Source organism: Triturus cristatus, chromosome 5_2 (assembly GCF_964204655.1).
Source record: "Triturus cristatus chromosome 5_2, aTriCri1.1, whole genome shotgun sequence".
In the NCBI taxonomy this organism is placed as follows: Eukaryota; Metazoa; Chordata; class Amphibia; order Caudata; family Salamandridae; genus Triturus; species Triturus cristatus.
The window spans coordinates 905,072,205-905,099,575 of NC_140588.1; the positions used below are offsets into that span (position 1 = coordinate 905,072,205).

At 39.2% G+C, this 27,371-nt stretch overlaps 1 protein-coding gene across 2 annotated transcripts in view; it reads right to left on the bottom strand.

Annotated features, from left to right (window-relative positions):
• UPF3B (UPF3B regulator of nonsense mediated mRNA decay) overlaps window positions 1-27,371 on the bottom strand; it is a 291,003-nt gene that overhangs the window by 129,666 nt on the left and 133,966 nt on the right. The window lies entirely within an intron of this gene.

The window sequence follows — 27,371 nt, forward strand, 5'->3', positions numbered from 1 at the left end:
TAAAACAGAGATAAAACATTAAGACTTGCAAGACAGAATATGTACATTAAATCTTCAAACATACATATTATCAACTCATAAGGTAAAGAGCATTTTTAACTGATTCATTATAAAGATACGTTTAGGTACCCAGCTAAATAGTGGTCTTTATAAAGGTTATATATATTTATTTTTTCACAAAAAACCCCTGCCATGCAGTTTTCTTAGCAATCATTTTATTGCAACTTCTTTAGTAACATTATCAATCATGACAACGAAGGTGCAATGAGTGATGTAATATGTGGGCTAATTCGCAGTGCATGGCGAGAGACCCTCCCCCACTTTTTTCTCTGCACCGCCCAAAACTTTATAGTTAGGAGCAGAGGTGCAATAAAAATGTTTTGCGACGACTCGCCAGGTGGTGACAAAGATATAAGCAAACCAAAAAATGCATTTCTTAAGTAAACACTACTGCCACTGGGTAACACACTTACACACACACACACACTAACACACACACTAACACACACACACACACTAACACACACACACACACACACACAAACAGACACACACACTAACAGACACACACACACACACACACTAACAGACACACACACACACACACACACACACACACACACACACACACACACACCCCTTGAAATTGAACAACATAGAAGTGCAGGTACCTTGTAACCGATTACCTGCTTGTTTCTGAGAAGTGCTGGTACTCCCCAATTAAAATTATCACATCAGTCTTTAAAGATATATATCTATATATCAGCACTGTGCTAGTCCTATGCTTAAAGACTTTGCTGTAGAAATGGCAAAAGACTTTGTCCATTTCTAGCTCTGCGTGGATAGCACTGTGCTAATCCTATGCTTAAAGACTGATAGAAAAGCAGACATTTGAGGTGAGCAGATCTAGAGTGTCGCTGGTGTTTAGAGTGCACTATACAGGACTCTGCTTCTTTTTTGCATAACCTATTCGTCACTCTATGCCTGAAAGGGTATTTTTGTTACTTATACTGGGTGCTCCCTTGTGTCTGGACAAAGCTATACCTCTCTGAAGAGCTATAATTAGAGTGAAACACTGTGTCAGGGGTTGCTTTTACTCATCTCAGGTTTGCTTGGTTGGTATTTTACCAATTCAAAGCAGTAATATTGTGCCTGGAGTGGTAAATGGCTTTTGTCATTTTACAGCTCGGCAAGGACAGTACTGTGCTAGTCCTATGCTTAAACACTTTGCTATAGACATGGCAAAAGACTTTGCTAATCCTATGCCTAAAGACTGATAGAAAAGCAGACATTTGAGTTGAGCAGATCTAGAGTGTCGCTGGTGTTGAGAGTGCTCTATACAGGAGTTGCTTTCCACCTAAACTTGAGAACTACCCAGAGTTCTCTACTTCTATTTTGTATTACCTACTGGCGGTCGCCAGTAGGTAGTTATAGTTAGGACCACGTTTCCATAGGAAATCCGCAACATTCTATTTTGAATAACTTTTGCGCCGGTCGACGAATCCTCGCGAATTTTTCAAAATAGGTGGGGCGCTCCGCTCCTACCCTGAAAGTCTCGGGGGGATTCGTCAAGCGGGGGCGGAGATAAAAGGGGGGTCCCAAAACGCGTTTTTCCCATGCATTTTTCCATAGGACCTTTAGACACAGCTACAGCCCGAACGGCTGAACAGAATTACTTGAAATTTGGCAGAGAGGTAGTCCTCAGGTCAAGGAAGTGCCTTTTGTAGGTTTGGTGTAAATCTGTTCAGTAGATTCTGAGAAAATAGCCTTTAAATCAATATATATATCTGAGCCAGCTTACGGTGCGCTTACGGTGCGCTTACCGTACGCGTACGGTGACGTGCGCGAGCGAGATTCTGATTGGCTCTTAGATCTTAGTAAACATTCGATTCGGCCGAAACCAGGAAGCGGCGGCCGCCATTTTCTCTCTCGCACTCTGAGTGGGGCAGCATAAATGAAGCCCAAAAATGTGTAAAGGGGCAGTTTATTGAGATAATATTCACCCAGCAGTGATATACGGGCCCCAAACAACCCCCAAGGCCATTTCGAAAAATCGCCGATTACGCTTACCGTACGCGTACGGTAAAAATTGGTTTAAAAAAAAAAAAAATATCCACACTCTCCCCACCCCAAGTGCAAATGGTGCCCTAAGGGCACCATTTGTGCATGGCATATCAAACAAATGAAAATAATAAACAAAACATTTCACAACGATGCGCATAATATGTCCCCCATGTGCGCACGGTGCGTGAAGCGCGTCGTGCGTACATGGCCCATCCCGCATAATGTGGGCACGCGGTGCGCGCAGCGCACCGCGTGACCACCGTGCGTGCATGGCACTAACTGCGTAAAGTGGGCGCGCGGTGCGCACCGCGTGCTCACTGTGCGCGCACGGTGCGCAAAGCGCACCGTGCGCGCACGGAACGAACTGCGTTAACTGGGCGCGCACGCCACGAATGGCGTAAAGTAAGTTAGCATTTAAAAAACCGTACAAATTCACTGAAAAAACCATAGGTTTCACACATGTTATAGTTAGCTGTACATTTTACTGATAAAAAACCAATGAAATTCCCCCGTTATAGTTACTGTAGGCAACTATAACTCACGCGACCGTAATCCTCTGCTGATGACATATGTGTCTTTATGAAAAAAAAATATTTGTAATATATGTGTAGCTAAAATTTAATGGAAGAAGACATGGGCAAATAAGTGTCTAAATACAGTATTAGCATCAGCAGAGGATTACGGTCGCGTGAGTTATAGTTGCCTACAGTAACTATAACGGGGGAATTTCATTGGTTTTTTATCAGTAAAATGTACAGCTAACTATAACATGTGTGAAACCTATGGTTTTTTCTGTGAATATCTATATATATATATATCCATATATATATCTATATCTATATCTATATCTATATCTATATCTATATCTATATATCTATATATATATATATATATATATATATATATATATCTCTATATATATAAAATCTACTACTGGCGGTCGCCAGTAGATAGTTCTAGTTAGGACCGTGTTTCCATAGGAAATCTCAAAATTCTATTTTGAATAACTTTGACGCCGGTTGACGAATCCTCGCGAAATTTTCAAAACTAATGGGGCGCTCCGCTCAGCTCCTACCCTGAAAGTCTCGGGGTGATTCGTCAAGCGGGGGCTGAGAAAAAAGGGGGGGTCCCAAAACGCGTTTTCCCCATGCATTTTCCCATAGGACCTTTAGTCGAAGGTACAGCCCGAACGGCTGAACAGAATTTCTTGAAATTTGGCAAAGAGGTAGTCCTCAGGTCAGGCATGTGCCTTTTGCATATATGGTGTCAATCTGTTCAGTAGTTCCTGAGAAAATTGCAGTTTAAAGTACATAAATATCTATAGCCGCGCACCATAACGTGCGCGAGCGTAATTCCGATTGGTGGTTACATGTCAGTCAACATTCGCAACCGGTCGAAATCAGGAAGTGTCGGCCGCCATTTTGTGTGTTGTGTGTGTGACAGGGAAAAAGAAAGGTGGAGAACGTGAAAAGGGGGCAGGGTAGAGAGTTCCTGACCCCCTAGCCTTTGTCAGGGGGTCCCTGAGGGACCCCGAAGGGTGAAAAAAACATTTTTATTTTCAAAAAATCGCGGGGTGCGCGCACGGCAGAAAAAAAATCATTAAAAAAAATAGAATTAAAAATCAAGTGCAAGTGTTTAGATGTTGGTTGGCTCTAAAAAGAGCCGTTGTGTTAATTGAGGAACAGAGGAACAAAAAGAAACAAAAGTTATGGGGTGGGGCATGTGTGCTGCTGTATCTTGGTGTCTATTAGGTTAATGCTGGTGTCACCATAAGAGAGAACAGCATTGCACATATTGCACTGTATATGAACCCTCTGGAACAGAGGGTGGATATCCAGAGGTTGAGAAGAAGGTGAAGCTGCGGCCGCAGATGAAGTGCTCGGCTGAGCTGCTGGAGGGTTGTCTCTTGCAGCTCGGGTACACTCCCGAGCATAAGCCACAGGATGTACTCCACTAAAGTGCCTTAACAGAGTAGATACTCAAAGAGTATTTTTTTTTAGGATATCCTCTTGATAAGACCACTCCACAAATAGTGCAGGTGACTTTAGGAGCATTCACCTTCTTCTGGCCATCTGGAAAAGTAAAATATTTCCAAACAAATGAGTCTTTTTGTTTCCTCTGTCTTGGTGGCACAAAGGTCTCCTCCTCACTCCCAGAAGATGACTGCTGCTCTGCCATTTTCAAGTACTGGAAAAGCTGCTCAGCTCCTTCTCCCAGGGAATCAGAAGAAATAATGAGGGGAGTGGGTGTGGTGTTGGAAGATTCTGGAACTGAAACTACTATGAACCAATGAAAAGTGTTATTTCGTAATCACATGACTTGCCGTGCGCGCACGCACGCGCGCATGCACGTACGGAGCACGCGCGCACGGAGCACGCACGACGTTCGCATGCGCACACGGAGCACGTACGCATGCGCACACAGAGCACGTATTCGTGCGCACACGCTGCGCGCACCGTCAAAAACCCTAAAAAAAAAAATTACAAAAAAAATTAAACTGTTTATAAGTTTATAGAAAAAATTAACTATGCTGTTCAACTTTATCCAAATTAAAAAAAAAAAAAGCTGAGCCATTCCATATTACAGGATACAGTCAATCTATAACTATATACATAGGGAGCTTATTGTAAAATAAATATTTAAAAAATATAATACATTCATAAATTAGCATTTAAAAAGCCTTTGAAATTCAGTGAAAAAACCATAGGTTTCACACATGTTATAGTTAGAAATTAGCATTTAAAAAACCTTGCAAAGTCACTTAAAAAACCATAGGTTTCACACACGTTATAGTTAGGAATTAGCATTTAAAAAACCTTGCAAATTCACTGAAAAAACTATAGGTTTCACACATGTTCTAGTTAGCTGGACATTTCACTCGTACAAAACCATTGAAATTCCCCCGTTATAGTTAGTTCAACTAACTATAACTCGCGCGACCACAATCCACTGCTGATGACGTCACATATTACATCACTCATGACATGCTCAGTGACATCACTCATGACATCACTGATGACATCATCCTTGTGTAAGAGTGGCAGACCTCCTCTTATCCTAATATAAACTTTGATACACACATTGAAAAATACAAACTAAAGTTTTGAAAACTATAGATACCAATACCAGTTAGAACAACCTATTCAGTAATTCCAAAATCTACATACGCATCCACTCATTCATCATCACTTCTATATAGTCACTCATACATGTACTCACTTATAGAAAAACATACTTATTTATACAGGAACTCTTCCAATCTCTCACTCTCATATATCCTCACTTATATACATCAATACTCACATATACTAGTTTAAAACTTATGGACTTACTCATAAAGACACTATTGAGACAGTCATTCACTCTCTTACTCACCCATACACACACTCATCCACCCATACTGTCCTGCTCACATACTGTCTTCAAAACACATACAAACAGTGGTTCACTCATTCATGCATCTATACACTAAGTAACATCCCCCACTGAACCAAACAGACACTCATACTGATACTCTAAAAACGAACTAATAACCCATATACACTCATGTAGCTACTCACCAACCCATGCAGCCACTTATACACAAAGTGAGACACTGATACAGATATTTAAATATTTAAACATTACTCACTAATACTTGTATTCACTAAGATACTGTTAAAAAGTCAGTTATACAATTATTTTACAAAAAAAACATCCATTTAGACGCTTATTTACCCATTTATTCTTCCATTACCCTTTAGATATACATATATATAAAAAAAAAAAATCAGAAAGACATTCACTGGATGATGTCATCAGTGATGTCATTTGAGATGTCATCAGTGATGTCATGAGTGATGTAATATGTGACGTCATCAGCAGTGGATTGCGGTCGCGCGAGTTATAGTTAGCTGAACTAACTATAACGGGGGAATTTCAATGGTTTTGTACGAGTGAAATGTCCAGCTAACTATAACATGTGTGAAACCTATGGTTTTTTCAGTGAGTATATATATATATATAAATATCTATCTATATATCTCTATCTCTATCTCTATCTCTATCTATATATATATATATATATATATATATATATATATATATATATTATCTACTGGCGGTCGCCAGTAGATAGTTATGGTTACAAACTAATTTCCATAGGAAATCTGAATTTTTTTTTATGAATAACTTTGGCGCCGGTTGACGAATTCTCGCGAAATTTTCAAAATAGGTGGGGCGCTCCGCTCCTACCCTGAAAGTCTCGGGGTGATTAGTCAAGTGGGAGCCGAGAAAAAGGGAGGGTCCCAAAACACGTTTTCCCCATGCATTTTTCCATAGGACCTTTAGTCGAAGGTACAGCCCGAACGGCTGAACAGAATTACGTGAAATTTGGCAGAGAGGTAGCCATAAGGTCAAGGAAGTGCCTTTTGAAGGTCTCGTGTAAATCTGTTCAGTATTTCCTGAGAAAATAGCATTTAAAAGCATATAAATGTCTATACGCGCGCACCGTGCGCGCACAGTGCGCGCACCCTGCCGTGCGCAATTCTGATTGGTTGTTAGATGTCGGTAAACATTCGAATCGGTCGAAACCAGGAAGTGTCGGCCGCCATTTTGTCTCTCGCAGTCTGAGGGGGTGAAAAACAAAGGTGGAGAACGTGAAAAGGGGGCAGGGTGGACAGTTCCTGACCCCCTAGCCTTTGTCAGGGGGTCCCAGAAGGACCCCCAAGGGCAAAAAAAAGATTTTATTTTTTTTCTCGAAAAATCGCGGAGTGCGCGCACGCTCAAAAAACACACGTAAATTTTTTTTTTCCATTTTTAACGGAGAATTAAGCGAGGTTCGCGCACCGTGCGCGCACGCTAAAAATCCCATAAAAAAAATAAAAAATACATACATAAATTAGCATTTAAAAAACCTTTGAAATTCACTGAAAAAACCAAAGGTTTCACACACGTTATAGTTACGAATTAGAATTTAAAAAACCTTGCAAATTCACTTAAAAAACCATAGGTTTCACACGTTATAGTTAGCTGGACATTTCACTCGTAAAAAACCAATGAAATTCCCCCATTATAGTTAGTGCAGGCAACTATAACTCACGCGACCGCAATCCTCTGCTGATGACGTCAGATATTACATCACTGATGACATATGTGTCTTTCTGAAAAATAAATATTTGTAATATATTTATAGCTAAAGATTAATGGAAGAAGACATGGGTAAATAAGTGTCTAAATAAAGTGATGTAATATCTGACGTCATACTGTCATACTAATATCTGTATATACCAGCAGCACTCGCTGGATTCTTTTGTTACTTTATTTAGAGATTAGTGAACAGACTCATTACGGCTTGACTCCTATGTCAATGCCGGCACGTTCATTTTTTCAGTAGATAATTATAACCATGTACTCTCATTTCATTGGATAAGGACTTTGTTAAAGTAATGAAAGATGGGCTTAATTTTGCATATACCCAACATTATTGGTTTTAGCATCGGCCTTCTTAATGCGTCAAATCACCAAAACTATCAATCCTAATACATGATCTTTAGCTGCAACTTTAATTCTTGGTATTGGCAATGTGGATTTGTAGCAATAAGTTTTCTCTTTTTATAATTTCAAAAATGTTTGATTATATTGCGGATGAGTCTTGTCTCAAATCAGTCATGATGTATGGCATAAGAATGTAAACAATATCACTGCCTGTTACAAATACTTAACATCCTTTGCAAGTACATGCAACATATATACACATCATTGATTCATGATCACACTACAGGTGAAGAGGGCCTATTCTCTCTACCTCCTATGGCGGCCATCTTTGTACTCTCGTAATCCATGTCATAAGGACCTTAATTTGAGTGTACCTTATAACTGACAAGTTAAATAAACCGTTTTCATATGTAAGACAGATCATCTAGGGATTTATATATGATTGTAAACTGTTGGAAGCTATCTCTGTTTGTGCAAACTATACCTCATTTTGGTATAGCATAGAGTCCAGTGGAACCCCAAAGTTCGGCAGAGGTAAAAGTAGATAACACTCTACTCTCTATTTGAGGTAGTGTGGGCGAACAGTAAGGCTTTATAAGAGGGTAGTGTTGAGCATTTGTTGTACACACTGAATCAGAAAATGTCACACACTCAAAGACTGAACTCCGACCAATTTGATTTGTACAAAAATATTATTTAGTTGTGTTTATTTTCTAGCGCCAAGCAAGCCTGGCACAGGTAAGTGTATATGGTACTTTTCAAGGCAGGTTGAACAATACAAGCAAGCTGAATGAAAATGTCTTTGTTACAGGTTGTAAATCTTTTCAATACAGTGAAAATTACCGTTGGATTACTTTTGATTACTTTACAGATTACTTTTTCTACTTAGTGTGATATGCCTAAATATCACACTGGGACATTTCCTAGAGAAAAGGCAAGTAAAGCAGTTTTTAGTTATTTGCAGTTTTTCAAGTTCTCATACAAAACTAACTCCACACTTGGAACAATTTAAGGAAAAACAGTCAATTTATTCCTACAGAGGAAAATGTGGTCATCGGTTAACAGGTAAGTACTTGGTTGTGGGAGTTGGTATTCTGGGGTTAGAAGCAGGGTTCCCAGCTCTTGAAACACCCTCAGCGGCACTAGGGTGACTGGGTGCAGAGTGCTGAGGCCTAATGTTATCCAATGGGGAATAGGGGGCTTTGGTTGGTGGCTGCTCACGAGCAGGCCACAGGCTTGCGAGAGCAAAGCTCCTGGTGTTATGCTCAGGGCAAAGGGGGATCCGAGTTAGCACCCTAGGTACATCCGCAGCGGCGGCATGGTGCAGGGTGATGTTTTGACGTTGGATGCCCGGTTTTCAATGGTGATTCTCCAGTTGCAACATAGACTGCAGGCTCGGGGACGAAGATCTTCTGGAGGAGACCACTGTTTGGAGAGGTAAGTTGGGATGCTGAGACACCATTGATTGGGTCACCTAAAGCCGTGGATGTCTGGTGCGGGGGGGGGGGGGGGGGGGGGGGTCTATAGGCGTCTGGTTTTCTTACCAGCTCCAGTCGCGGGGATCCTCCAGAAAGAGGCTTCAGGCTTCGAGGCAGGTCAGAGATCACCAGATCTCAGGTCAGGATCGCCGAGGAGACAACCTTGTGGTGTTTGGCCACTCAAACTCGGGCCGTGGGCGTTTGGTGCAGACTCGTGGATTTGGCCGGAGCCAGAGTCTGTGGGTGAGCAAACCGGGTGCTCACAGGAAACAAAGTCAGTGGGTGTCGTCCTCTTCTTAGTTTCAGCACGGCTGTTCGGTCCCTCACCTTCTCTTCTTCTTGGTCGGTTCTTGTCTGAGGAGGCAAGGTTCAGGGGTGCCCCTAAATACTAGATTTAGGGACGTTACAGGTAGGTAAAGGTTGGGACCAATTGCTCCCTTCCTTGGGGTGGGTACACCCCGTATTATGCCACCTGCCAGTGGGAGGGGGGCATATTCCTCGCTCAGGTTGGCTGGATGCCCCATCTGCAAGATAACGGGGACTAAGAGTTGTGCTTCACCTCGTCTCCAAAGGTGGGCACACCTTCCTTCCTCACTTGGTTTTCCCGCAGATTCTCCCGCCCAAAGTGGGGGTCCGAACCGGTGGGGGCTAGCTGCTGGAAGCCGCAAAGGCATGGGGAAGCTCACAAAAGTACAGTATGGCCTCCAGGGCGGCCGATTGTATCTTCAAAGAACAGTCTATTGGAGAACACTTCAATATATATTGATCATTTCATTTCTCCTATGGTGAAAGACTTGACCTCGTATCTACGTGATACGAAAGACTTTTTGCGCATCATAGAGGATATAACATGGGAGCCCAATATGTTATTGATAACATTGGATATTGCCAGTTTATACACTTCTATAAATCATGTGAAAGGCCTAGAAGCAATCAAAGCTTTCTTGGGTAAAAGACCATTGAAGTATCAGAAACATAATGAGATGCTAATGGAACTAACTGAATTTTGCTTAACACATAACATCTTTGTATTTTCTGGACAAATTTACTTGCAAAAGCAAGGTACGGCGACGGGAACGTGCTTCGCCCCCAGCAACGCGAACTTGTTCGTGAGCTGGTGGGAGAAGCACGTGGCCTGGACCGGTACCAATGAAAAGTGGATGGATAATATCGCTCTGTGGACGCGGTACATTGATGACTTGTTCATTCTGTGGCGTGGTCCGCAGAGCGATGTAGAAGAGTATATTAAAGCTCTGAATATCAATAACCAGAACCTACAATTCACAAGTTGTATCAGCAGGAGGAGGTAGTGTATTTAGACTTAAGGGTATACATAGAAGGAAACAACATAGAAACAACACTTTATCGAAAACCAACGGCAGGAAGCACCCTTCTCCATGCAGGAAGTTGTCATCCGAGAAGTGTAGTGAATAATATACCCTTAGGAGAGTTTGAGAATGAAACGTAATTGCTCTACTACTCCGGAATACAACAAAGCAGTTAGCCAGGCCAAATTAAGATTCAAAAAGAGAGGCTATTGTAAAGGCATCTTAGATAAAGCTGAACTCCAATGTAATTCCATAGAGAGGCAACATCTACTTGTGGATAAGGAAAGATGTAAAGATGAAAACATTAGAATTATCACTATTTTCAGCGACAAGTCTTCTCAAGTGTTTTAGATCCTCAGAAGAAATTGGAGGATACTGAAATCTGATCATGTAGTGGGAAACAAATTAACTGACAACCCCCTAGTGACCTATAGAAGAGGAAATTCCCTGAAAGACCATTTGGTGAATAGTCATTATTTACCTAGAAGGAAGAAACCAATATCCATCAAGGGTTTCTTCCCTTGCATGAAATGCAAAGCATGCAAATACAGTCACAAAGTTAAAGACTATCAGATACCAGGAAAGAAAGGAAGAACTCCGATCCCAAAACTTTTGAATTGCAATTCAGATTTTACAGTTTATTGTTTAGTGTGCCCATGTGGTAAGCAATATGTGGGCAGTACGATCCACCCAACAAAGAAAAGAATTCTAGAACACCTGAGGGCAACAAACAATAGAGATCAAAACTATCCAGTTGCACGCCACTTCGAGATGAAACACAATAGCAATAGCAATCTTCTCACGTTCTTCTGTCTGGATCAGATTGTAAAATCGGAAAGAGGGGGAGACCGAGTGAAGAAATTGCGTATACTGGAATCGAAATACATTATCAAAATGCAAACCAAATGTCCAAAAGGACTCAACAATGAAGAAGAAATGTGGGTCCATATAGGATAGAACAGAGTTCTACTAAACCAAACAAGAGTACTTAAAAGATGGTATCTTAGATATTCAATGTATGGCCATACATATATTAATGTATAAATATAGGATTGTCGTAACTATGTAATTTGTTATATGATTGCTAATGCTCGTGTCAGATAGACACATCATCATGTAGATTCTTTTTTGCGGAATAGCCAGCCCATTCAGGGCTTAATGATAGAGAGAAATACGGCAGGCAATAGTAACACTTGAATTTTAAAAGTGTACAAGCAATTGTCAAATGTTGCTGCTAAAAAGCATTTATGTTCAAATGATATGTTTTGCCTGCTTTACTCAGTGAAAACCAGATGAGGTTTACTGTTACAAAATGGCCGCCGCGAAAAACGATAATGTTTAATGCGTATGCGCTTTCTTTTGTTTCTATTTTAAATCACAAATCACCCGTTTTTCATTCATGGTACAACTTTATTTAAAAAGGTACATGTTGAATCAGTTAAGTAGACACTGACGAAGGCGGTCACGCCGAAACGCGTTTGTCAACTTTGATGCAAAAAGGACGAAAATAAATAGCAAATCTTGCTTGTACTACAGATGGCTCCTGTGTGCGCTCTATTGGAAAGGTTCCTTCGATAAGTGAGCCTGGGGTGAGGAATAGAATTGCGCAAACCTCCATGCGCTGAGCAGCACCCGTGGCGTTGTGGAGCAACGGCTGGTGGACTTGCAATAAACAAAAGATAAGCACTCACTCGGGTCCACTCGCGTTTTGTTCTCAACAAGAGGGAATACAGAAGAGCGAGGATTCTTCATATAAACACCGGCTTTGACTTTCCCCGGTGTGGTGGACCCCCTTCCAGAGAGTTGGCTCTGCGGACGGTAAAGTCGCTACTTCGGCGATGGCTGGCATACCTCGAGGCTTCGAGGGCGCTGGTAACCCAGACATTGGAATCCGGCAACGGAAACACGGAGCCCCCTGCTGATGCCGATGTGGAGTATCTGCCTGGGACGAGGTGGCAAGCGTGGAGCAGAGCATCTCGAGTGGAGCTAACTCGGAGGGGTTGTGCCCAGCGAGGAGGCGGCAACGCTACAGTCTGCTCGAGAACCAGGCACAGAGCTTAGAGCACACAAGCAGCAGGTGGGGAGGTGTGCACCCTGGTAGCCGGCCTCTAAGAAAATTGTAAAGAGGGTAAGTCGCCCCAACGCGGCATATTGTGACAGTAACAGTGCAAGTGAAATAGGGAGAGAAGGGTGGTGGAAGACCAGATAGAAAACGATATGCAAAATTCACCCATAGCGCCAAAGGCCAAAACAATAATCAATCTGGCAGACATAACTCTAACACAGGCCGAGGAGCAATTATTATCTTTAGGACTCTCATACTGCCCTGAGTCGAACTTTGATTATCCAACGACTCGGGCAGATATTTATAAATTCATCTGTAAATTAAAATTGAAAAAGTTTCATGAGCTAAGATCCCGATCATCAAAGGCAGAAATGGGTGTGACGATCAGCAGTGAAGAGGACACCCGGGAACTTTTGGTGGCAGACTTAGAGGCTTTACGAAACCTGCAAGAATTGGCATATGAGGCGGATAGACACACAGGAGAGTCCAGCCTGAGCCCACCTGCAAGTTACGACACCAGTGGACAGCCGACAGGACCAGAAATCAGCACTAAACAGACTACTCCATTCAAGACAAAACCCAAATTCACCCCTATTATGCCACAAGACTATATTGATGTTTTTAATGAACAGGTTTTGGCACAGATAAAAAAAAACTCAATTTGACCATCAATAAAGACAAAAGGAGAATGACAAATCATGAAAGAAAGTACAATCAGCTAATAATGAAATTGAAAAAGGAGAACAATGTAGTGATCAGAAACTCCGATAAAGGGGGAAACATTGTGCTGTGGCCGCTAAAGGAGCATTTGGAGGAAGCCTACTCTCAATTAAACGATGCTCAGTGTTATCGCATTAGTTCCCCTTTGAAATACAAAAGCCGTTCCGAACCTATTTGTTTCAAAATTATTGGCATGGAAGAGTATGGGCCTACTAAATATGGAGGAATATAAATACGTAAAGACAGAACATCCTATAACACCATCTATGCATTTTATTCCTAAGGTCCATAAGAACATTGAAAAACCACCTGGTAGACCAATAATAGCAGCCAACAATGGATTATTAGAAAATATGTCACGCTACATTGATTTCTTCCTCCAAGAACACATTCAAAAGCTTAAGTCATTTGTACAGGTCACTGGGGATTTCATCAGGAAAATTGCTGACATACAGTGGCAAGAAGGGTGGTATTTATTGGCCCTGGATGTGTCCTCCCTGTACACGTGCATCAAAAATCAGGATGGGCTTAAAGCTGTCGAGTACTTTTTAGCAAATAGGCCACTCAAATACGCACAACACAACAAAATGTTAATTGATATGTTGATATTTTGTTTAGAGAACAATACGTTTATGTTCAAAAACCAAATGTTCCAACAAATTCAGGGAGTCGCTATGGGGGCCAGCTTCTCCCCCAGCTATGCCTGTTTATTTATGGGCTGGTGGGAGGAGCTGTCCTCAGAAGGCAATTTGAACAGACATATAGGAACAATGTGGTATGTTGGCTAAGATATATTGATTTGTTTATTGTATGGCGCGGAACGCAAAATGAGGCCCATGATTTCGTTGCGCAATTGATTAACAATGATGTTAACCTACACTTTACTTTCAATATCAGTGATAGGAGTATAGCCTTTTTAGATGTACAGGTCAACATAATTAACAACAAAATGACCACTTCTTTACATGGCAAAGAAACGGCAGGTAACACATTGCTGCATGTGTCGAGTGCACAGCCTCCGCACCCAATACAAAGCATCCCCTACGGGGAGATGCTTCGTATTCGCAGGATATGCAGTGAGGAACAGGATCTAAAAATGAAACAGGGAGAGTGCAAACAGCGGTTTTTAGATAGGGGTTATACCAGCTCTTCCATTGAAACCGCAAAAGTCAAATCCAGGAAGCGACCGAGACAGGAAATTCTGCAGGATAACAAAAAATCCCACAAGATAGATGTGGTTAGGGGTGAGAGATTTGCAGAGCCTACCAGACTCATCCTCACATACTCTAGACAGGAACAGCAGTTGAGAGCCATCATAAGAAGGAATTGACCAATAGTGCATGATGACCCAGTGATTGGTGCTCTGCTCCCCAAACAACCAGCTATGACTTACAGAAGAGCAGCCTCTATGGCCAATGCTTTAGTTAAGAAAAACCCGGAGGAACAACAACAAAAAAAAACAAAAAAAGAAGAAAAAATGGGATGGCTGGTAGCAGGGAAGAGATTTTTCAAATGCTCCAACTGTAAAGCATGCAATTATGCCTCTAATAGAACCACATATCAGACTGCTTTCAGTGAGAGGGCCCTTGATATAAAACAGCATCTGACATGTCGGACAGATTATGCTGTGTATGTCTTACAATGCAGTTGCAATTTGTTATACATAGGCAGCACTAAGTTATCTGTCCACAAGCGCATATTACAGCATATCAGGGCGACAATGACCCTAGTTATCCTGTGGCCAGACATTTCAAAATACATCATGACAATAGTTTGCAACATCTACAATACTTTGTCATTGACGCAGTACCCCCGCAGAAAAAGGTGGGGATCGTTAACACGAGTGAAGACTTATACACTTATCTGGACTAGGTAGATGTTAGGCCACTCTGAGCATAGCAACATCTGCACTATTAAAGCCTATCTTAGTTGTTAATTTTGTCACCATCAAATATCATCTGTAATATATCTGAAAGATAGTGTTTTAAACCTCATGTACGCGAGATGTTTAAGGAATTTGTATATGATTTATTTTAACAAAAGTTTCTTATTTAGATTGTTTTAGGAATTGAATTGTATTTATATACTAATTTTATTGATTTTATCAATAAAATAGTGGGAATCAATTACCTCAAATAGTTCAGCCTACTAAAATAATCAATCTAATGCTTAGATATTTCCTAACAGTCTTGATGATTACATATATTGGAACATCTATTCAACTTGTCTCCGGAGCCATACTCAATACAACCAACGGTTATTATAATTAGGTCCGGGGCAAGAGAACAAATTCAAAACATTTTATATTGTATTTAAAAAATCATTTTGCACATGCACTTTACACTTTAGCTCCTGTTCTTTGATTCATTCATGTTTTTTGGTATATTTATGGATATTTCCTTTTTATATAGTGTCAAATCTACGGAATAGACATTGGTCTAATGTATGATCCTTTTTGCATTCATGCAACGATGTGTGTAGGATCAGGCCTTCGGAAATTATATGTATATGGGAACATCAGTGACTTCTAGGATTATAAGTAACTGGATTTTAACGTGAATTTAAGCAATTGTTCTGGAGATGATATAGATGGGTTTTGCTTATGTGTTTAATATGCAATTATGCATTTGATTCACAGCTAAAAGCAAACAATTTGAAAGGCAAATATTGATTTGTTTTTATCCTATACCCATCTAGCATTTATGCATTCATTGTACAGGTTTTTTTACATGATACTTTTTTTTTTTTTAATATTAAGAGAAAGTTTGTAATGTAAAATACAAAGATCCATATTTTTTCTATGTCTATTTTATCATGTGATCAGGCACTAGCACTTTAAAAATGGTGAACCACTGGGTTAACGCTGTCGTGATCAAGGCAGAGGAGCTGCCGAAACGCGTCATGGCGGAGTGTTTCCACTTGCAATAAACAAAAGATAAGCACTCACTCGGGTCCACTCTCGTTTTGTTCTCAGCAAGAGGGAATACAGAACAGCGACGATTATATATATATATATATATATATATATATATATATATATATGTTTCAACAAAATCCTCAGCGTATGTGCGCTCTCAGTAACCATGGACTCCGACACCATAGAACGTCAACAAGATATATATATTTATTATCTACTGGCGGTCGCCAGTAGATAGTTATAGTTAGGACCTATTTTCCATAGGAAATCCACAACATTCTATAATAACGTTGGCGCCGGTTGATGAATCCTCGCAAAATTTTCCAAACTTTTGGCCAGCTCCGCTCCTACCCTGAAAGTATTGCGGTGATCCGTCAACAGGGGCCAGGAAAAAAGGGGAGTTCCAAAACGCGTTTTCCCCATGCAATTTCCCATAGGATCTGTTGTCGCAGCTACAGCCCGAACCGCTGAACGGAATGACACCAAATTTGGCAAAGAGGTAGTCCTCAGTTCGGACTCGTGCCTTTTGCATATATGGTGTGAATCCGTTCAGTAGTTCCTGAGAAAATTAGGGTAAAAAAGTTAGTGATATCTATGGCCGCGGAGGATCCGCGGACCGTACACGCTCCGTACGCGCACCCTCCTCGAACCGAGCGTGCACCCTCCCGATCGCGCGCTGAATGCTAATTGGCTGTCGAGTGTCTCTCTACATTCGAAACCAGGAACTGTTGGTGGCCATTTTCTGCCTCGGTAGAAGCGAGGCTGAAGAAGCAAGGCGAATTAGTGTGTAAAAAATATAAAGGGGGCAGAGTGGAAATACTCTGACCCTCTAGAGGTGCTTAGGGGGTCCCAGAAGGACCCCCTGGGGCCCCCCTTTTTGTTTAAAAAAAAACTGCGAAATGCGCGCATGGTGCGCGCATCCTATCGCGTTGGATGCACGGATCCTCTCGCGGTGGGTTCGCGGATCCAAGGGAAAAAAAATTAAATTGTTGGGAGATAAAGATTAAGCTTAAGTGTTTTGTACTTGAGTGGCTCTAAAAAGAGCCGTTGTGTTCATTGAGAGTTTTGGTTACTTATAAGTAAGTACCTATACAGAGTCTAAAGTTGTTGAGGAAGACTGTTTCCTTCATCAGTAAAGTGTACTCCATCTCTCCTATACATCTCTTGCATATAAAAGTGCAGATTTTTATTGTAAATGGACCCCATTCTGCAGTCTCGGAGAAAAGCAGAAACAGATTTATTCACATGTTTCCTAGCTTTCTCAATCTGTGGACAAAAATGATCAGACCAGTTCCATTTCTGCCTTTGGCATATGTTAGAGTACACAAAGGCAGTTTTAGGGAAAAGTGAAATCAGTTCTGCAAAGGTGTCCTTCATAAGCATTTCCAGACCTACCCCAGTCAAAGTGCCTAGGTCATTGCCACCACAGTGCACGATTATGAGGTCAGGGTGTTGGATTTGCATGAAGGATTTCACCAATGGCATCAATTGGTGCCACCTTAACCCTCTCTGTCCAATCCATTTAATGTCTACATTTGGCAAACCTAGGTCTTTGTGAATGCCTTTGTTTTCTGCATACCTTTGGCTCCAGAAAATGTAGCTGTGTCCCACAATCCACACTGTAAGCATCTTGTAAGGAGGTCTGGATGCACTCAGATGGTCTTTGTAAATGAAATGGCAGTTTGGAAAGTAAGATGTTTCTAAAATGGTGGCTAAGATGCAATTTTAAAAAAAGACAAATCATTGGTTGTTTAACAACCTTCTACACTGAAAGGTAGGGTGCATATTTCTGTTTTTTAAACGCATGATTCTTATTGGTTAACAAAAACTGATTGTAAGGAACATTATATATGATAAGCTGATATGTTGAGAAGTCAAGCACACTTGCTGTTTTGATTAGCAACATTGTGTGTGCTGAACTTGTGACCTGTGTGCTCAGTACAGTGTTCCATGACCTGTTTCTATGGTAACGGGCAGAAGGCAGATTGGGGGAAGGGTTGAAGTTTATGTCATTTGGAAAGGGTTGGAATGTTTAACCAATAGAAATGTGTGTTTGCTTTTGAATTTATGTGGGAAGGAATGTGATTTGATGTTTACATGTATATGTGTGGAAAATGAGAGGGAAACTTTGCCATTCTTTGGTTCTGCTGACAGGTGCACAGTGCAGAGATTCTGTATAAGAAAATCTGGTGTGTGACTGATATACTTCTTAATCTACAAAACATCTTGAAAGGTGAGTTATTTAATTGTGAGGGGATGTATGTAGACTATTTTTATTTTGATCAGACTAATGTATTTCTTCTGCTAAAGTGTAGGGAGTACTTTTTTTCTCTGCAATGTGTGTGCATGTAGAAACCATTTTGTGATAAGGATTTGTTTTTTTCATGTGTTTGTAGACAGATAACTGTGCAGTTTTTATATATTGGTAGAATTAGAAACCAGTCATTGTTTATGAATTTGTGAAATGAGTTATGTTTCTGCAGTAAAATTTAGTACTCTTTGTAGATGAAGAAATGTGTTTTGGTATAGTGCAAGGGATAGTGTTGTTTGTCTAGAATCACACAGAGAGCCTGTGTGCATTTGGGAACCACTGTGAGAGAAGCATTTAGTAATATCTTGTATTTGCTGACCAATAACTCTTTTAAATCCTGTCATGTTGTCAAGTTTTAGTAGCATTAGAAGCCAGTCTTTGCTTATGCGTTGATTAAATGAGTCAGTCAATGATACAAAAGTGCACTTTTGAAATATGCACATTGTGTGCAGTTCTCTTACCACTTCCATAGTAGTAAATAAGGTTTGGTAAACTCGTAGGGATAGTGGTTGTTGTCTAGAATCACACTGTGAGTCTGTGTGCATTTGGGAACCACTGTGAGAGAAGCGTTTGGTAACATCGTGTATTTGCTGACAGATAACTGTTTTAAAACCTGTCATGTTGTCAAGTTTTAGTAGCATTAGAAGCCAGTCTTTGCTTATGCGTTGATTAAATTAGTCAGGCATTGACACTAAAGTGCAGTCGTAAAATGTGTACATTGTGTGCAGTTCCCTTACCTCTTCCACTGTAGTGAATGAGTTTTGGTAAACTCCTAGGGATAGTGGTGCTTGTCTAGAATCACACTGAGTCTGTGTACATTTGGGAACCACTGTGAGAGAAGCGTTTGGTAACATTGAGTATTTGCTGACAGATAACTGTTTTAAAACATGTCATGTTGTGAAGTTTTAGTAGCATTAGAAGACAGTTATGGCTTATGCTTTCATTAAATGAGTTAGGTATTGACAGTAAAGTGTAGTCGTGAAATGTGCACATTGTGTGCAGTTCCCTTACCACTTCCAGTGTAGTGAATGAGTTTTGGTAAACTCCTAGGGATAGTGGTGCTTGTCTAGAATCACACTGTGAGTCTGTGTGCATTTGGGAACCACTGTGAGAGAAGCGTTCGGTAACATCGTGTATTTGCTGACAGATAACTGTTATAAAACCGGTCATGTTGTCAAGTTTTAGTAGCATTAGAAGCCAGTGTTTGCTTATGCATTGATAAAATGAGTCATGCTTTGACACTAAAGTGCAGTACCATGTAGTATTGTCTTCACTGCACCAGAACTGAAAATTTAAAATTTTTACCCAGGCACTGTCCTAGAAGTACTCTGATGATTTAGTCAGTTTCTAAGTACTTATGTTGTGAACCATTAATTACCAAATAGACAGCTGCAATTGTCTATGCAGTATGCATGTAGTTCTCTAACCACCTACACAGTTGTTTTCACACCTTCAATTCCCTAGTCAGTATCCATACACTTCTAGGAAACACCCTGTCAGTCCCATTGCAGTCTTCTAGTGACCCATTCAGCACCATGTAGTAATCCATTCACTGTGCCAAAACCCAAACACTTATAAATTCACTAAGACACTCTCTTTACAGTACTCTAATGATTTAGTCACTGTCTAGTATTCATGCCCTGAGCAAGACCTTAGCACATGGACTGCTTCAAACTCCTATGCACTATGCATGCAGTCTTTTAACCACCTACAGACTTGTCTTTTACACTTTCAATTCCTTCATCAGTATCCATATAGTCCAGCAAACATCTTGTCACTCCCTTTGCACTCTTCTAGTGACCCATTCAGTACCAAGTACTAATGCATTCCCTGTGCGAAAAGCCTACCACTTATAAATCATCCAGGCAGTCTCCTTGCTGTAGTCTAATCATTCAGTCAGTACCCAAGTACTCATGCAGTGAGCCGGGCCTTAGCACATGGACTGCTTTAAATGCCTATCCAATATGCATTCAGTTCTCTAATCAGCTATACAGTTGTCTTTTGCACCTTCAATTCCCCAGTTAGTATTCATATACTTCTAGCAAACACCCTGTTACTCACCCAGTGGGTCTCCTTTTAGTACTGTAATCATTCAGTCAATTAGCATGTAGTATGCACTATGTATGTAGTGTTTTAATCATCGTCACACTTGTTGTTCAGGGCTATAGTTTCTTAAGCTGTTTTTATATAAAATGTGTTTGTACAGTAATAGAATAGTATACATTTGAAAGTTATTAATATACATTTATTTGTGATTCTTTTTTGCATATACGGTTTTTCAACGTTAAAATCGAGAAATTATGCCAGAAAAAAAAAAGAAAAAGAAAAGAAGAGAGACAGGAGGATTATTTGAAGAAACATCAACCACAAGTATTGAATGAACAAGATAATGTGGCTAAAAGGAAAAAATGTTCTGGTAAGATCACAAAGCAATTTATTAAAAATGTTTGTAGGAGCAAACAGAATGTAGAGAATGCTGCAACTTCAGAAAAATTTTTAAGTAAGAAAAAAAATCAAAATAAGAGGAAAAGTAAAAAAGCAAATGTTCAGTCAAAGGAGATAAAGTATGGTAAAAGAAGACAAAATCAGTATAAGGAATTACGCAAAAAAATATTTTACAAGAGAGTAGTGCATAATTTGCTGAAAGATGTGAAGAAATATAAAAAGAGAGCTTTATTTTATAAAAAGAAGAAGCATATTGAAAGCATTGTGGAAAAGGCTTTTGAAGTAAAAAGGAAACTGTTTATTTTACTGTTAAACAGAATTCGATCACTAGATAAACCAAAATATGTAATGAAGGCCAAAAGTAGGAGGAAAAGAATTATTAATTAAAAAAAAATGGTGATGTTTTTTGGGAGAATGGAAACACAGTTCTAGTTCAGAGCCTTTTTTTAATGAAGAGAGTTATTCACTAAGTGAAAAATTATTGTATGCAGTTGACACCAGTGGTAGAGGTTATGAGGTTAGTGACGGTTGTCCAATGGAGAAAGAGAAAATGGTTGAAAGAAATGCAGAAGAAGTGATAGCTGATGAAGTTTTAGGGAGACGTGCTAAAAACCCTGTGTACACTTGGGATTGCAGTAGTGTTTGTAGTGTACAACAGGAATCTATTTAAAAAATTCTGTCGTTTTTTACGAGTCTATACTAAAAAAAGTGTAAAACAAAAGATTAAGCTGTTGCAAGGACTAGACCCTTGCAGAGTGAGAAAACATACTGGTTTGCAAGGTCATTCTCTGGCTTGTCTTTCTAGGAAAGTTTGTTGAAGTGTTTTTCACCATTTCAGAATGCTGGCAGTACATCATACTCAAATGCGGAAGTTAGTGAGAAGGTTGTATTATGCAAAAAGTCCAGCACTAAAGTTAAGTGAGTTGAACAGTGCTTTTTTACGTGGGTCAGTTTCAGATGTGAAGCATGTCTGTGAGGATATTGAGTTTTGTTACTTTGGGCCTCAGCAAAAGAGTGAAGAAACTGACACATTTTGAGGATGAAGTCACAAAGTTTAAGGTTATTTCAGGTGAAAGACCAAATGTTTCTTGTATTTGTTGTCGGCGAAGTCACTATAAAAATCAGACTAGGGGTGTCAATCTGTATTTAAAAAGTGAAATAGAAGATAATGATAAGTGGATGGAATTTGCAACTTATTTGTTGGTAGAGGATTGTTTTGATTTGGGATGTGAGCAGCGTATTTGCAAATATTGTTATAATAAATTAGATGAAAATAAAATGCCTGCTAGAGCTGTTCATAATAATCTAGAGTTGGTTGCTATTACTCCAGTGCTGATAGATTTAAATATGTATGAGTCTATTCTGATACAAGGTGTTCACCCGTTTCAGGCTATTGTTCGTATGGAGCCCAAAACAAGTAAATTACCTCCATCAGAGTTGGAAAGAGGATTGAAAGGAAGAGTTGTGTATTTACCATTAAAATTATGGAAAAATGTTGAAACTATTGGTGTAGATCATGCAGAAAATGAGCCACTAGTTATTCTAGTTAATGGTGTTCCTACTAAGAATAAGAAAATCAGGCAAGAGTTAGTGGATGTTAGAAAAGTGCAAAAGGCATCACTGTATCTGTTAAAAAATAATGAGTACTATAGAAATGTGTTTGTTGGAGAAGAAGAAATAGATTTAGCAGAAGATAGTGAAACATTAAGTGGACAAATTGAAAAAGTGGACATGTCCAGATGTGAAGAGATCTATGAACATTACAGTGTACATCCACTTCATTCCAAAGAGGTGATGGGGAATACAATGGAGTTGTTTTAAATGAAAAAAGCAACAGGAAGTCCCATGAGTGTATGGGAAGAGAGCTTGGAAGCTCGTTGTTTCCCGCAGTTGTTTCCAACAGGAAAAGGTGGACGATATGATGAACGTCCTGTGCAGATTCCTGCATCTGAATATCGGACAACAAGATTATATGCAGAAGATCCAAGATTTCGACAATGTATCCCTTATATGTTTCATCTTCTGTTTGAAAGTGACTTGTCTGGACTTTCATATGCAGTAAATCACATGTTAAAAACTGGAATGCATCTTCAAAATGTAACTGCAAAGGATTTTATGGATAAAGTGCATCAGAGAGATGATCATTTAGAATCTCAGTTGATTAATCTGATGGCATGTCAGCGTGGGACTAATGAATATTGGTACCGTCGACATGGAGAACTGAAATGCATGCTACGGAACTTGGGAACTCCTACATGGTTTGTTACACTAAGCTGTGCTGAGTATGCTTGGGATGATTTACTTGAATTTCTTCGAGAGGCAAATTCCAATATAAAAAACATTGAATACAAGACACCTGGAGAATTGTGCTCTTTGGATCCTGTTAATGTATGCAGATATTTCAATCATAGATTTGAAGCTATGATGTATTTCATCTGCAATAAAAAGAATCCTCCTCTTGGAGAAGTTGTGGATTTCTTTTGGAGAAAGGAGTATCAAGCAAGAGGTGCTCCTCACATACATATGTTGTTAAGGGTCAAGGACGCCCCCAAATTTGGAACAGATTCAGATGAAACTGTTTTCTCTTTCATTGAAGATTATGCTACATGTGCTCTTCCAAATAGCAGAGAAGAGAAAAACTTAAAACAACAAGTCTTACGATTTCAAAGCCATAGGTGAGGAAAATACTGTCGACGAAAGTACAAGTCAAAGGATAAGTTCTATACCAAATGTCGTTTTGGATTTCCACGTCCTGTATTAGCCAAAGGAAGAGTGAACAGTTTTATGTCAGCTGTACGACATACCATCACAAAAAAGTCTCCGAAAAACACCTACAACTTAAGAAGAAGCGAAGAATCAAAATACATAAATTACTACAATCCAGTTATTTTATCCATGTGGAATGCTAACACGGATATTCAGTATGTTGCGGACAATTCCATTGCTGCTGCTCGATATGTAACGTCTTACATTACTAAATCAGAAAAGACTGAATTGAAAGAAATGTGGGAAGAGATCTCACGAGAAGACTAAGTAAGAAATTATACAGTTTCAGTTTGAAGATGTTATCGCATCGTGAAATTGAAGCATATGAATGTTCAGATCGGTTATCATCTGCAAGTTTATATTCCAAAAGTAGAAGAATCATTTGGGGTGAGTCTAGGTCTTGCAGGAATGCGAAATCGGGTACTGAAATCTGTTCAAGAAATTGAATATTTAGCAGAAAATGACCCTGAAAGTACAGATATTTTGAAAAACAATTTGTTGGACACATACTATCCAAAGAGAAGTCATCATCTTGAGAACATGTGTCTCTATGAAGTGCTGCAAAACTACACTTTTAAACTGAATATTACAGAGAACATCAACGATGGAAAATATGGAGTGATTGGTTCTGAAGGATGTCTGGTGAAACAAAGGAAAGGACATTTAATTAATCACAGAAAACTGAGTTGCGACACTGCTGACAAAAGGGAATTTTACTATTTAGCCCTTTTGCAAATGTTCAAACCATGGCGTTCTGAAATGGAATTACTTGGAGATTTTCCCAGCTATGAAGATTCATTTAATGCTTGTAAAGATAGCATACAATGCAGTGCTTTCGCAAATTATGTGAAAATGTTGATGAAATTGATCAAGAAGCTACAATTGCAGCTGAGATTGCTAGAGACAGTTCTCAAGACAGTCAAAGTTCTGCTGCACTGAGTCAAGATCCACTAGGACAACCAATTGTTGAAAATGAAGCAGCGATTGCAATGAATGAGGTGGAAACAGCAATGTATCAAGCACAAGAAGATGCAATACAGTTAGGAAACTTGGAAGAGCAACTAAATGTTGAACAGAAACAAATATATCAGCAAGTGAAAGAGCAGATTGACCATGGATTACTTCATGAAAAGAGAGTGTGCTCATGTACATCATTTCAACCTATCCGAATGTATGTGAATGGTCAAGCTGGAACAGGAAAGAGTTTCTTAATTAAAGTAATTACAAGTTATCTGCAAAAAAAAAAACGGAGTCGCATTTGTCTTGTGTTGTCACTGCTCCAACTGGGTTGGCAGCACATAACATTAAAGGAATTACTTTACATCGTTTACTAATGCTGCCAGTAGAGCATGAGAACAAATTGGAATACCACAAGCTATCTGGAGAAGCTTGTTGTGAAGTTTCAAGAGTGCTGAAGAAAATGAAACTTCTCATTATTGATGAGGTGAGCATGGTTTCAAACTTGATGCTTGCCTTTGTGCATTTAAGAATGAAGCAAATTCTTAAAACAGAGTATGACGGGTTATTTGGAGGAAAACACGTCATAGTTTTTGGAGATCTACTGCAACTGACACCGGTAAAAGGACAACCGGTATTTAAAACACTTGCCCATGAAGATACCAGAAAGTCTCTTGGCAGTGTTGGTAATGTGAACATTTGGAGTAATTTTGAATACAAAGAACTGACAACAAATATGCGACAGGCAAATGATGCTGAATATGGAAGTATTCTTCAAGATATAAGAATTGGAATTCTTTCAAAAAAAGGGAAAGACGCTTTGGAGAGTCGATTATTTTGCAATGTCTTTCCAAATGAAAATGCAGTTGCTGCAAAAGTGTACGTGGAAATTGCTAAAAATAAGTCTTAATGCCGACACTGCGTGAGTGTTCAATATTCAACGAAGAATTATTAAAATTGGAAAATGAAGAAATTGTAAAAATGGAAGCCATCGATAAAATACTACATGAAGGAATCACTATTATTTTGACGGGTAAGTTGAGATCAAAACTAGATTGTTGAGAAAAAAAAATATCTAAAACTGCTGGTTTGGAAAAGACACTGTATGTGTGTGTAAACTGTCGGTTAATTTTAAGGCACAATTTGGATGTAGAGAAAGGTTTAGTTAATGGTGCAATGGGTAAAGTGGTGGATTTTGTGAATTATCAGAAAAAAGAAGGAATTGAATTTTTAAAAATTAAATTTGATCAGATTGATGAAGTTAAAGAAATTGGTCGTTGTTCAGTTCTTTTTTTGCTTGTTAAAGATGTATATGTCCGTAGGAAACAATTTCCATTTTCTCTGGCATATGCAGTGACTATTCATAAATCTCAAGGATTAAGTGTAGACAGTGCATTGGTGAACATTGGATCTACTGTATTTAAAGAGGGTATGGCATATGTTGCTTTGTCGCGAGTCAGAACATTATCTGGTTTGTTTTTGATTGATTTTGATGAGACAAAGGTTACTGCAGATGCAAACTGTGTAAAAGTGTATAATAGGTTAAGAAGGGTGTATGCTCCAAATTTAGGTCAATATTCTGTATTTGAAAAGCGTGTGGTTGGTCGAAAAAGAAGGTTAGAGAATATCTGTACTGAAGATGTCAAGAAGGGAAAAGAACAAGATAATGTTGTGATTGCAGGTAAAAAGAAATTGGACACTGTTGAAGAGATTGTTGGTTATCAGTTTGAAAATAGTTCTGGTGTCAACTGCTATGCTAATGTAGTGGTCAATGTTTTTTTATCTGGAAGGTTTGCAAGCACAAATTATGCAGAATCGGGAAAAGATTTTGTTCTCTGTTGCATTCTGTTTATGAAAAATTGACAACAGATAGAAGTAAAATACAATCTGTTTCAGATGTTCGTAATCTTTTGGATGTGTGTTCTGGTTCTACACAATTTACACAAAATATCCAACAAGATGCTCAGGAATTTTTAATGTATATGCTTACAATTTTTGAAAATGAAAGTGTAGCAATAGAAAATATTTTGGCCTTTCTTACAAATGGGATTATTATTGTGAAGATTGCATGTATACATGTAGCACCAATGCAGACACTGAGAGATTTCTGTATGTAACATTACCAGACTGTAAATCAGTGCCTTTCAATAAATTAGTGAAAGGTGCAATTCAAAACATGGTGTAGCCAATGTAAATCAGAAATGTTATCGACATTATTCTTAACAAAATATGGAAAATACATAATTTTAATGATGCAACGTTGTACAGCTGACGGAAGAAAATTGGATACTTTAATAAAACAATTTGTAGCAGGTCAACTATCAATATCAGGAAGGACTTTTGTAGCAATTGCAATAATTTTCCATGATGGTCCTTCCACCACATCTGGACATTACACTGTCTATCTAAAATGTGACAAAGGCTGGACACTTTGTAATGATGCCCAGTTGGTTTTCAAACAACGTTTGCCTAGGGAATTACAAAATTCCTACCTAATATTTTTAAAGCCAAAGTTTTAGGAAGATAATTCACTCTCTGAGGAATTTATTATTATAATTTAATAGGACTACCATTGGACAATTTACATAAAAAAGAAGTGCAAAAATACCATTTGGCCTCAAGGAAAGGTATATTTTTGAATTAAGGACTTTTTGGTGGTCATTTATTTGGTGATTATTTTAATGCGGCAACATTTACAGTTTTTAAAAGTTATAACATTTTGTAATCTGTAAGCATTTCATATATGTACGATTTGTATTTTCTGGTATTTTACTGAGAATAGTATGTTGGTTTTTTTTTAACAATCTTTCTGATTGTTTTTTTTTTTGCCCGCTGTTAAGTGATG